Below are 9,541 nucleotides of genomic sequence, written 5' to 3' on the forward strand. Positions count from 1 at the left end.
GTTAGCCGGGCATGGTGGCTCATGCCTGTAATGCTAGCACTCTAGGAGGCCAAGGCTGGAGGATTGCTCAAAGTCAGGAGTTCGAAACCAGCCTGAGCAAGAGTGAGACCCCCGTCTCTACTATAAATAGAAACAAATTAATTGGTCAACTAATATATATAGAAAAAATTAGCCGGGCGTGGTGGCGCATGCCTATAGTCCCAGCTACTGGGGAGGCTGAGGCAGGAGGATTGCTTGAGCCCAGGAGTTTGAGGTTGCTGTGAGCTAGGCTGACGCCATGGCACTCACTCTAGCCTGGGCAACAAAGTGAGACTCTGTCTCAAAAAAAAAACGAAGTCAGGAGTTCAAAACATCCAGAAGTTATATTGCCCTTATGGTCACTATATGTGCATTTGTAAGACTAAGCATCAAATTGGTTTTTTTGTGATAATTTAATTTTAACTGATCTTTAGAGGAGCTAGTTATTTTAGCAAGGCTGTCAGTGCAGGTACTGCTGCTGCTGATATTGCTACTAAAAGGATTAAACTTTCTCTCTTCTCTCATAGTAATTGACTAAGGTAAAGATTTAATTTAACTTCTGGATTTGAAGATTTGGTTGATACTGTTGATAATTTTTTTTAAGACAAGCCTATGATATAAAGTTTTGTGTACTGCTTCAAGAAGATGTTTCTGATTATTTCCAGAAACAGTCTTAAAATTGTACCTTTCACTGTGAATATGCAATCAGGCGAATAGAGAATGTGGGAATTTCTGAAAGTCTAATGATCCAGTTTCTTCAACAAATTAATGACACAAGAAAAAAAGAAAATTAAAAAGGGAGGGAGAAATATTAGTGATTAAAAAAGATTTAAGGCCGGGCGCGATAGCTCACGCCTGTAATCCTAGCACTCTGGGAGGCCGAGGCAGGCGGATTGCTTGAGGTCAGGAGGTTCGAAACCAGCCTGAGCAAGAGCGAGACCCCGTCTCTACTATAAATAGGAAGAAATTAATTGGCCAACTAATATATATAGAAAAAATTAGCCGGGCATGGTGGCGCATGCCTGTAGTCCCAGCTACTTGGGAGGCTGAGGCGCAGTAGGATCTCTTGAGCCCAGGAGTTTGAGGTTGTTGTGAGCTAGGCTGACACCATGGCACTCACTCTAGCCTGGGCAACAAAGCAAGACTCTGTCTCAAAAAAAAAAAAAATTGATTTAAAAGATATATGAAACAAATACAATGTGTAGATCTTCAGATTCTAATTTGAACAAACTAGTTACTGAACAAGATAATCACTGAACCATAAAGACACTTTAAGGCAGTTGAAAATTGAACACAGACTGGTTATTTAAGGCATTTAAAAACTTTCATTAAGTGTGATAATTGTATTGGGCTGTGTTTTCTTTTTTAATCCTTATCTCTTAAGAGATACGCGTGGGAATTCATATAGGTGAAACTTATAATATCTGGAATTTTATTTTAAAAGACTCTAGAAAACATAAATACAATTAAAATTAATGGGTGGAGACTAAATGAAAGAAAAATGACAAAATGCTAATAATTGTAGATGCTAGGACTCTAGGACTGTGGTCTCCAACCCTCTCCCACCAGTACCAGCCTGTGGCCTGTTAGGAACCAGGCTGCACAGCAGGAGGTGAGCAGCAGGAGAGCAAGGGAATATTTAGAAGCATAGCAAGCTCTATGCTTCCTCCCCCCATACCTTGCCACACGCATCTATTCCATATGGCTGTTCATCTGTATCTTTTGTAACATCCTTTATAATAAATAGGTAAACATCAGCAAAGTGTTTCCCTGAGGTCTATGAGCTGTCCTAGCCAACTATTGAACTTGAGGAGTGGGTCATGGGAATCCCAATTTATAGCCAGTTGTCAGACACACAGGTCAGAACTTGATATTTATGATAGGTGCTTGAAATGGGGGCAGTCTTGTGGGACTGAGCTCTTAATATGAGGGATCTGACTCTAACTTCAGGTAGATAGTGTTGAAATTGAATTACATTATAGGATACTCAACTGATGTCTACTGGAGAATGACTTGATGTGTGGGTGAAAATCCTCATGCATCTTGTGTTGGTACTTTTCTACGTTGTGTTGAGTGTATGAGAATAGGAAAAACAGTTATCTTTTGCTTTAAGCCACCCAATCAGTGGTATATTGTTATGGCAGGCTTGGCAGACTAATACAGTTAGTATATAGTGAGTGCTCAGATTCCGTCAGTTCTTGTTATTATCTGTCCTTTTCCCAGCCCATGAGGGGTCTACCACATATCCTGTTAGACTCTCAAGATTGAAAGGCTGATCCAGCTTCCACACTTACCCCCAAGTGTCACTTTTCATGGTTTCCTATTCTCTGAAGATATCTTCAGTCTTGTCTTTTATTTCTTTAAGTGGTCAGCATAATGGTTTTAGAGTCTGCATTTGGTAATTCCAATATCTAAAATCTCTGAGGGTTTGGTTTTTGCTCATTGAGACTAATTTTGGGGGGCACCTGATTATCTATGTTTGCTGGGCATTGTGTTTGAATACGATGCTTTGAAGATACTTTCCTTCAGAAAGAATTAGCATTTGTGCCTGAGGTGGTTAGAAGTCCTAGACCACAGTAAACCAAGTTCACATCTTGAGTTTCTCTGGATACTCCAGGAGATTGGACTGGGCTATAATTCTACATGGGATATTCCATTTCCAGGTCATTCTCAGTTTGAAAGAATAGCTCTGATATATTGCAGGGAGGTTTCTTTAGGCTCTGCTCAACCCTTGTTCAAGACTTGGGCTGATTTATCTTCCTTGCACTCCATAACAATTTTAAATTCTGCTCCTATCTTTAAAAAGTGGGAGAATGTTGTTGGCCAAAAGCATCTTCCTTGTTAGAGTAACTCTCTAGCAAGTTAGGGAGTAACTTTCTTTCTTTATCCTTCAAGTATGGTCTAATAATTCCTTAATGTCTTGTCATTTATTCCATGTTCTTAAGAATATGTAGGAAGCCAGTCTGGAAGGAAGGGGCTTGGTGAGAAAAAGTCGAAAAAGCCTAAGAGAGAGTGGAAGAGGGAGGGAATTTGGTTGCTGCTTTGGCACATAGTCAGTCAGCTCCACCTGGTTTCCTTTAGTGGAGCTGTGGTTAGTGGGTGGGCTTCAGGGCACTTCATGTGTTCCTTGTGTGAAATAAGAAGAAAAATGGTCTTCCTAAAGCAGGTGTCCTCAAACTATGGCCCTCGGGCCACATGAGGGTGTTTTGCCCGTTTGTTTTTTTACTTCAAAATAAGATATGTGCAGTGTGCGTAGGAATTTGTTCATAGTTTTTTTTAAACTATAGTCCGGCCCTCCAATGGTCTGAGGGACAGTGAACTGGCCTCCTGTTTAAAAAGTTTGAGGATCCCTGTCCTAGAGTAAGAAAATCAACAATCCCAACAAGCTAATCTCATGCTATTATTGACACCTGATATGGATTTAATAAATATTTGCTAAATGAGCAAATGAAGTTAATAGCTTGAGTTTACTTAATGCTCCTCTATCCATAAATATCATAGAAATGTCAGTAAAAAAAAATACAAGGGGAATAAATCCATAGCAATAAATAAAATGGAAAGTAGTTGATCAGTTAAGCAGAGTTTTCAATGAATTTCTGGAAGTGAAAAATGGATGGTCATTTGTTGACAAACAACATAAAGCAGGAGCTTCAGCCTAAAATGCAAGGAAGAGAAGGCGGTCGTAAGAAAGGATGTGAACTTTCCAGTGGTAGCCAGAGAGACTCCAGTTGTGGAATTGGCAGGTACTAACGGGGTGGTCAATGAGTCTATTTCTGGAGCAACTATTCTGTTGGTTCCTGGTGACTCCCCTCTCCATGTAGGAACAGACAAACCAGAAGCCCTGAATTTACAAGTAGGAATAAAAGTGGAGGCTGTTTTCTAAAGAAATGTAAAGAATTCATGGCCGGGCCGCCTATAATCCTAGCACTCTGGGAGGCTGAGGCAGGAGGATCGCTCAAGGTCAGGAGTTGGAAACCAGCCTGAGCAAGAGCGAGACCCTGTCTCTACTAAATAGAAAGAAATTAGCCGGACAGCTAAAAGTATATAGAAAAAGTTAGCCAGGCATGGTGGCGCATGCCTGTAGTCCCAGCTACTCGGGAGGCTGAGGCAGAAGGATCACTTGAGCCCAGGAGTTTGAGGTTGCTGTGAGCTAGGCTGATGCCATGGCACTCTAGTCTGGGCAATAGTGTGACACTCTGTCTCGAAAAAATTAAAAAAATTAAAAATAAATAAAGAATTTCCTAGGGAGGTCCAAGGCTCCTACTATAAGAATTATATACTAGAATAATCTCTTCCATTCCCATTCAGACTTTTTGCTGGTTCCCCACACTGTCCTCTTGCTTTCTACCTAGAAAGACTAAGTAAAGTTGGTCAACCAGTACCCCCTCCCTCATCTGTACACACATAGTTAGGAAAGAGACTTACTGGAGAAACAACACACAGCAGGGAAGCCCATGCCAATGTCTATACCGACCAGCGTATATTTTATTTTGTAGGTATAAATGGACAAATACATATCCCCAGAAAAGGAAGAAGACTGATCTTAATGTAAAAAACCAAGATGAACAAACCCAAAACAGCTGGAAACAGAGCCAATTTGAGAAAGAGGAGAGAACCTGTAACACTGATAAAATTCTTATTAGTATCTTCTGAAAAGTTCAAAATGATATTCTTTCCATGACAATGCTAGATATGATGCTAGAAAAAATTTGCTAGAGACTATGAAAAATGAACCATTACAAGAGACAAAAAGTTTTTGGAAACAAAAAGCAACTATTAAAAAATCCATAGAAGTACTACAAGGAAGTCTCCCAGAAGAAGAGCAAAAAATAGAGATGGGGCCGCCGGGCACGGTGGCACACGCCTGTAATCCTAGCACTCTGGGAGGCGGAGACGGGCAGATTGCTCGAGGTCAGGAGTTCAAAACCAGCCTGAGCAAGAGCGAGATCCCATCTCTACTATAAATAGAAAGAAATTAATTGGCCAACTAATATATATAGAAAAACTTAGCCGGGCATGGTGGCGCATGCCTGTAGCCCCAGCTACTCGGGAGGCTGAGGCAGGAGGATCACTTGAGCCCAGGAGTTGGAGGTTGCTGTGAGCGGCCATAGCACTCACTCTAGCCTGGGCAACAAAGCAAAAACTCTGTCTCAAAAAAAAAAATAGAGATGGGAAGCATGAAGGAAAGATAGTTTATAGAGGCTTAATATAGGAACTTCAAAATTTGACTGAATAGTTATTTGCAAAAGAAAAAATTGAAGAAACAGAAGAGAGTAAATTATTAAAGGAAGAACATTTTTAGGACTAAAAACAAATAAGACATTTTTAAGCTGAAATACCTATGAAGAATCAAGTAGGCTATATGAAAAACAAAATAAAATATTACATACACACGTCTTTGTTATATTTCAGATTACCAAGGATAAAGATAAAATTCTAAAAGCTTCCAGAAGAAAATCCAGGTTCACTTACAGAGTACTGAACATCCAACTGAAATCAATCTTTTCAGTAGCAACACTGGATATGAGAAGATGATAATGAAATATGTTTATAAACTTCTGAGGAAAATTATTTCAGACCTACTATTCCCAGTCAAATTATTAGACAATTGTGAGGACAAAGAAATACATTTTTACACATGCAAGAATTGAGAAAGTTGACCTGTCAGTCATCTTCTTTGAGGAAATTATTTTAGCAAAACAAGGAAAGTATGGAAACAATGAAGCTAAGCTAGGGAAAAATTAGGACAAAGTTTGTCCAGATGGAAGCAGGAAATCAGTGGGATCCTAAAATAGTATTGCAACAGATAGTAATTTCTACAAGCTGGATAATCTTCAGCATATAGTAAAGGGTTATGTTTCTTTTATCAACAAGGCAAAAGAAAAGCAATCAGAAATACCAGTAAGCTATAAAAGTTTTATAAGAAATGATGGTTTAAATATAAAACAAATTAAAATATGGAATGATTTGAAAGGTTGATTGAATGTAAGAAGAGAAAATACCGGGTATTTTATCTTGATGTTTGGAAAAGTTTTAAAATCAGCCATTTGAAGAAAAACAACAGTAGTAACAGTCATTACTTATCTAATATTTTCTATGTGCCAGACACAGTTCAAAGCATTTTACATATATTAACTCATTTAATCCTCACAACAATCCCTTGAAGTACTCAGATTTTTCCATTTGAGAGCTAGTAAAACTGAGTCACAGAGGATTAAGTAACTTGCCTGAGTTTATGTACCTAGTAATAATGGCTCACAAATGGAAATAAAACAACTATTTCATTAGGAGGTATGGTAAAATTGGGAAGTATGCAAAATAATTTGTATTGAGGAGCAATATGTAGTATATATTATCTCAGGTTGATAAATTTAGAAACAATAAGCTATTTTGAGCTATGGCAGGGCAGCAGAGTACTTTCCACTTTAAGCCATTTTATGTAGTAATTTACTTAATGTGTGTATAAAATATTTTAAAATTTTTAAACAGTTTTATTCTTTAAATTTTTTGTTTGTTTTCTGAGACACAGTCTTACCCTGTTGCCCTGGCTAGGGTGCAGTGGCATCATCATAGCTCATTGCAACATCAAACTCCTGGGCTCAAGCAATCCTCCTGCCTCAGCCTCCCAAGTAGCTGGGACTACAGATCCTCACCACCATGCCCAGCTAATTTTTCTATTTTTAGTAGAAATAGGGATGGAAGTCTTGCACTTGCTCAGGCTGGTCTCAAACTCCTGGCCTCAGTTGATCCTCCTTCCTTGGCCTCCCAGAGTGCTAGGATTACAGGCATGAGCCAGCCTAAATTTTTAAACTAATTATCTCCTCCCAAACTTCTTCCTCACTCAAAATTAATAAAATATCTCTTAATTGAAAAGGTAGCTTTCTCTCAATTTTAGATATCAGTACATTCATATTTCAGAAAATTGAAGATAACACCACCAAACTACAGAAAGTGTCCTTAGCTCATTTTGGTTGAAAGTGCCTCATCTGCCCTGTGTCTGCATAAAATTCATTTTGTGTTCATAAAAAGTGACATTAAAAAACATATTACAGGGCCGGGCGAGGTGGCTCACGCCTGTAATCCTAGTACTCTGGGAGGCCGAGACAGGCGGATTGCTCGAGGTCAGGAGTTCAAAACCAGCCTGAGCAAGAGCGAGACCCTGTCTCTACTATACATAGAAAGAAATTAATTGGCCAACTAACATATATATAGAAAAAATTAGCCGGGCATGGTGGCACATGCCTGTAGTCCCAGCCACTTGGGAGGCTGAGGCAGGAGGATCGCTTGAGCCCAGGAGTTAGAGGTTGCTGTGAGCTAGGCTGATGCCATGGCACTCACTCTAGCCTGGGCAACAAAGTGAGACTTTGTCTCAAAAAAAAAAGAAAAAGAAAATTAGCCTTGCAAAAATGAGGTCACAGTGTGAAAACGGCAGGGGGTGGGGGGTGGGGTTTCAATAAGGCAGTTTCATATTTCATAGTTAGGATTGATCAGTAGTGTAGCCCCATGGGTCCTGAGGTTAAACACAGCATGTTCAGTCAATTACGCATTACATTTACTGCTCTCTCTAAATTATAATTTGAATTGCTAAAAGCAGTTAAAAATAATAGCAAATTCAATAATTACGGGTATGTTTACTTTTATATTGTCAATTTTGGCTATTTATCTGTTGAAACACCTAAGTCCTTTTTTATATTTTTGTTGCTATCTCTTATAGACAGCTCTCTGCATTTCCTAGTGGGGACTCAGACTATCTCGTGGTTTCATAAAACACAGTAATAATCAACACATACAGTTTAATTAATAATTATTATCCTTATTCAATTTATTATAATTTAAAAATATAATTACAATAAAATGTATTTAATAAATATACTAATTATATGTTTTATAGACATATTTCTCATTTATTACTTCATTTAATCACTAAATACTAACAGTTTCGGGCATTATGCTAAATTCAAGGAGTTATCACATTTACTATTTTTTTCCCAAGAACCTTTCCATGCTTCTCAATCTATATTTAATACCAACCTCACCTTTGAGGTAGCTAGGAGGTGAGAGAAGCAATTATCCATGAATTCTTGGCATACCAAGAATACAAGGCTCTTACTGCTCTTCTTTTGAGACATTTCTCAGGGTTGTGTTTGCACTGATCAGCCTTGAGGAATGAAGTAATGTTTTCCCCCAAAGAGTTAGGTTTGCTTACCTCTTACTGTAAAACTGGTGAATCCTTGAGGTCAGCATTCCTTAGCTGCAATGCAAACTCACTGCATGCATACCATCCACCCAAAGCTCTTGCTGCTTACTGTGCTGTAATGGAGTTCTTTGTCTCTGACCCATAAGTCTTGTGCTTTTGACCAGCCACCCACAAAACAGTAACATGCTAACTTATCACTTTGTAAAGAATGGTAAAATCAGGCCGGGTCGCCAAGATTTAGTTCCCAAAGTATACTCCGTCGCTCCTGGCCACCCCGCCCCCCACCCTTGACCCGGCCGAATACAACATATCTCTGGAACCCCGGTAGCAAGCTGAGCGGTTGGCCAGAAGAGCCTGGCTTAAACGAGAGTACCTGCTTCAGTACAACGACCCTGACCGCTGAGGGCTCATTGAAGATCCTGCCTTGATTCGTTGGACCTATGCAAGATTAGCAAATGTCTATCCCAATTTCGGACCCACTCCCAAGAACTCTCTCTTAGGAGCTGTGTGTGGGATTGGGCCCCTCTTCTTCTGGTATTATGTTTTCAAAACTGACAGGGACAGGAAAGAAAAACGTATCCAGGAAGGAAAATTGGATCGAACATTTAACATTTCATATTAAGTCTGGTAATCATGACTACATGGATTCATGCTTAAATAGATCTTCTATTAATCATTAAAAAAAAAAAAAAAAAAGAATGGGCCGGGCGCGGTGGCTCACGCCTGTAATCCTAGCACTCTGGGATGCCGAGGTGGGAGGATCGCTCGAGGTTGGGAGTTTGAAACCAGCCTGAGCGAGACCCCGTCTCTACTAAAAATAGAAAGAAATTAATTGACCAACTAAAAATATATATACAAAAAATTAGCCGGGCATGGTGGTGCATGCCTGTAGTCCCAGCTACTTGGGAGGCTGAGGCAGGAGAATCGCTTGAGCCCAGGAGTTTGAGGTTGCTGTGAGCTAGGCTGATGCCACAGCACTCACTCTAGCCAGGGCAACGAAAGTGAGACTCTGTCTCAAAAAAAAAAAAAAAAAAGAATGGTAAAATCAAATCCCAGACTCTGACAGTAAACAGCCAACACAAAGATTATAAGTCCCATATTGCCAATCACTTTCCAAGTCCTCAAGCCTCAGGCACCATTGCTTTGACTCAATTACAGATGTGCCTTAAGGAAAAGACTCCAGAATTTTAATGATTTATTCAGTGCCTCTATGTCTCAGATACTGGAATAAGCACAAGCAGTAACCATTATTCCTGTTTCACAGATGAGAAACTGAGTCTTGCAGAGTTTAATAACCTTCCAAGATCATGCAAGCTTGTCAGTGAG

At 39.5% G+C, this 9,541-nt stretch overlaps 1 pseudogene; it reads left to right on the top strand.

Moving 5' to 3' along the window:
- Window positions 1-1,838: 1,838 nt before the first annotated feature.
- Window positions 1,839-8,908, top strand: LOC105876238 (NADH dehydrogenase [ubiquinone] 1 beta subcomplex subunit 4 pseudogene; annotated as a pseudogene).
- Window positions 8,909-9,541: the final 633 nt, after the last annotated feature.

Source organism: Microcebus murinus, chromosome 5 (genome assembly GCF_040939455.1).
Source record: "Microcebus murinus isolate Inina chromosome 5, M.murinus_Inina_mat1.0, whole genome shotgun sequence".
NCBI classification, from domain to species: Eukaryota; Metazoa; Chordata; class Mammalia; order Primates; family Cheirogaleidae; genus Microcebus; species Microcebus murinus.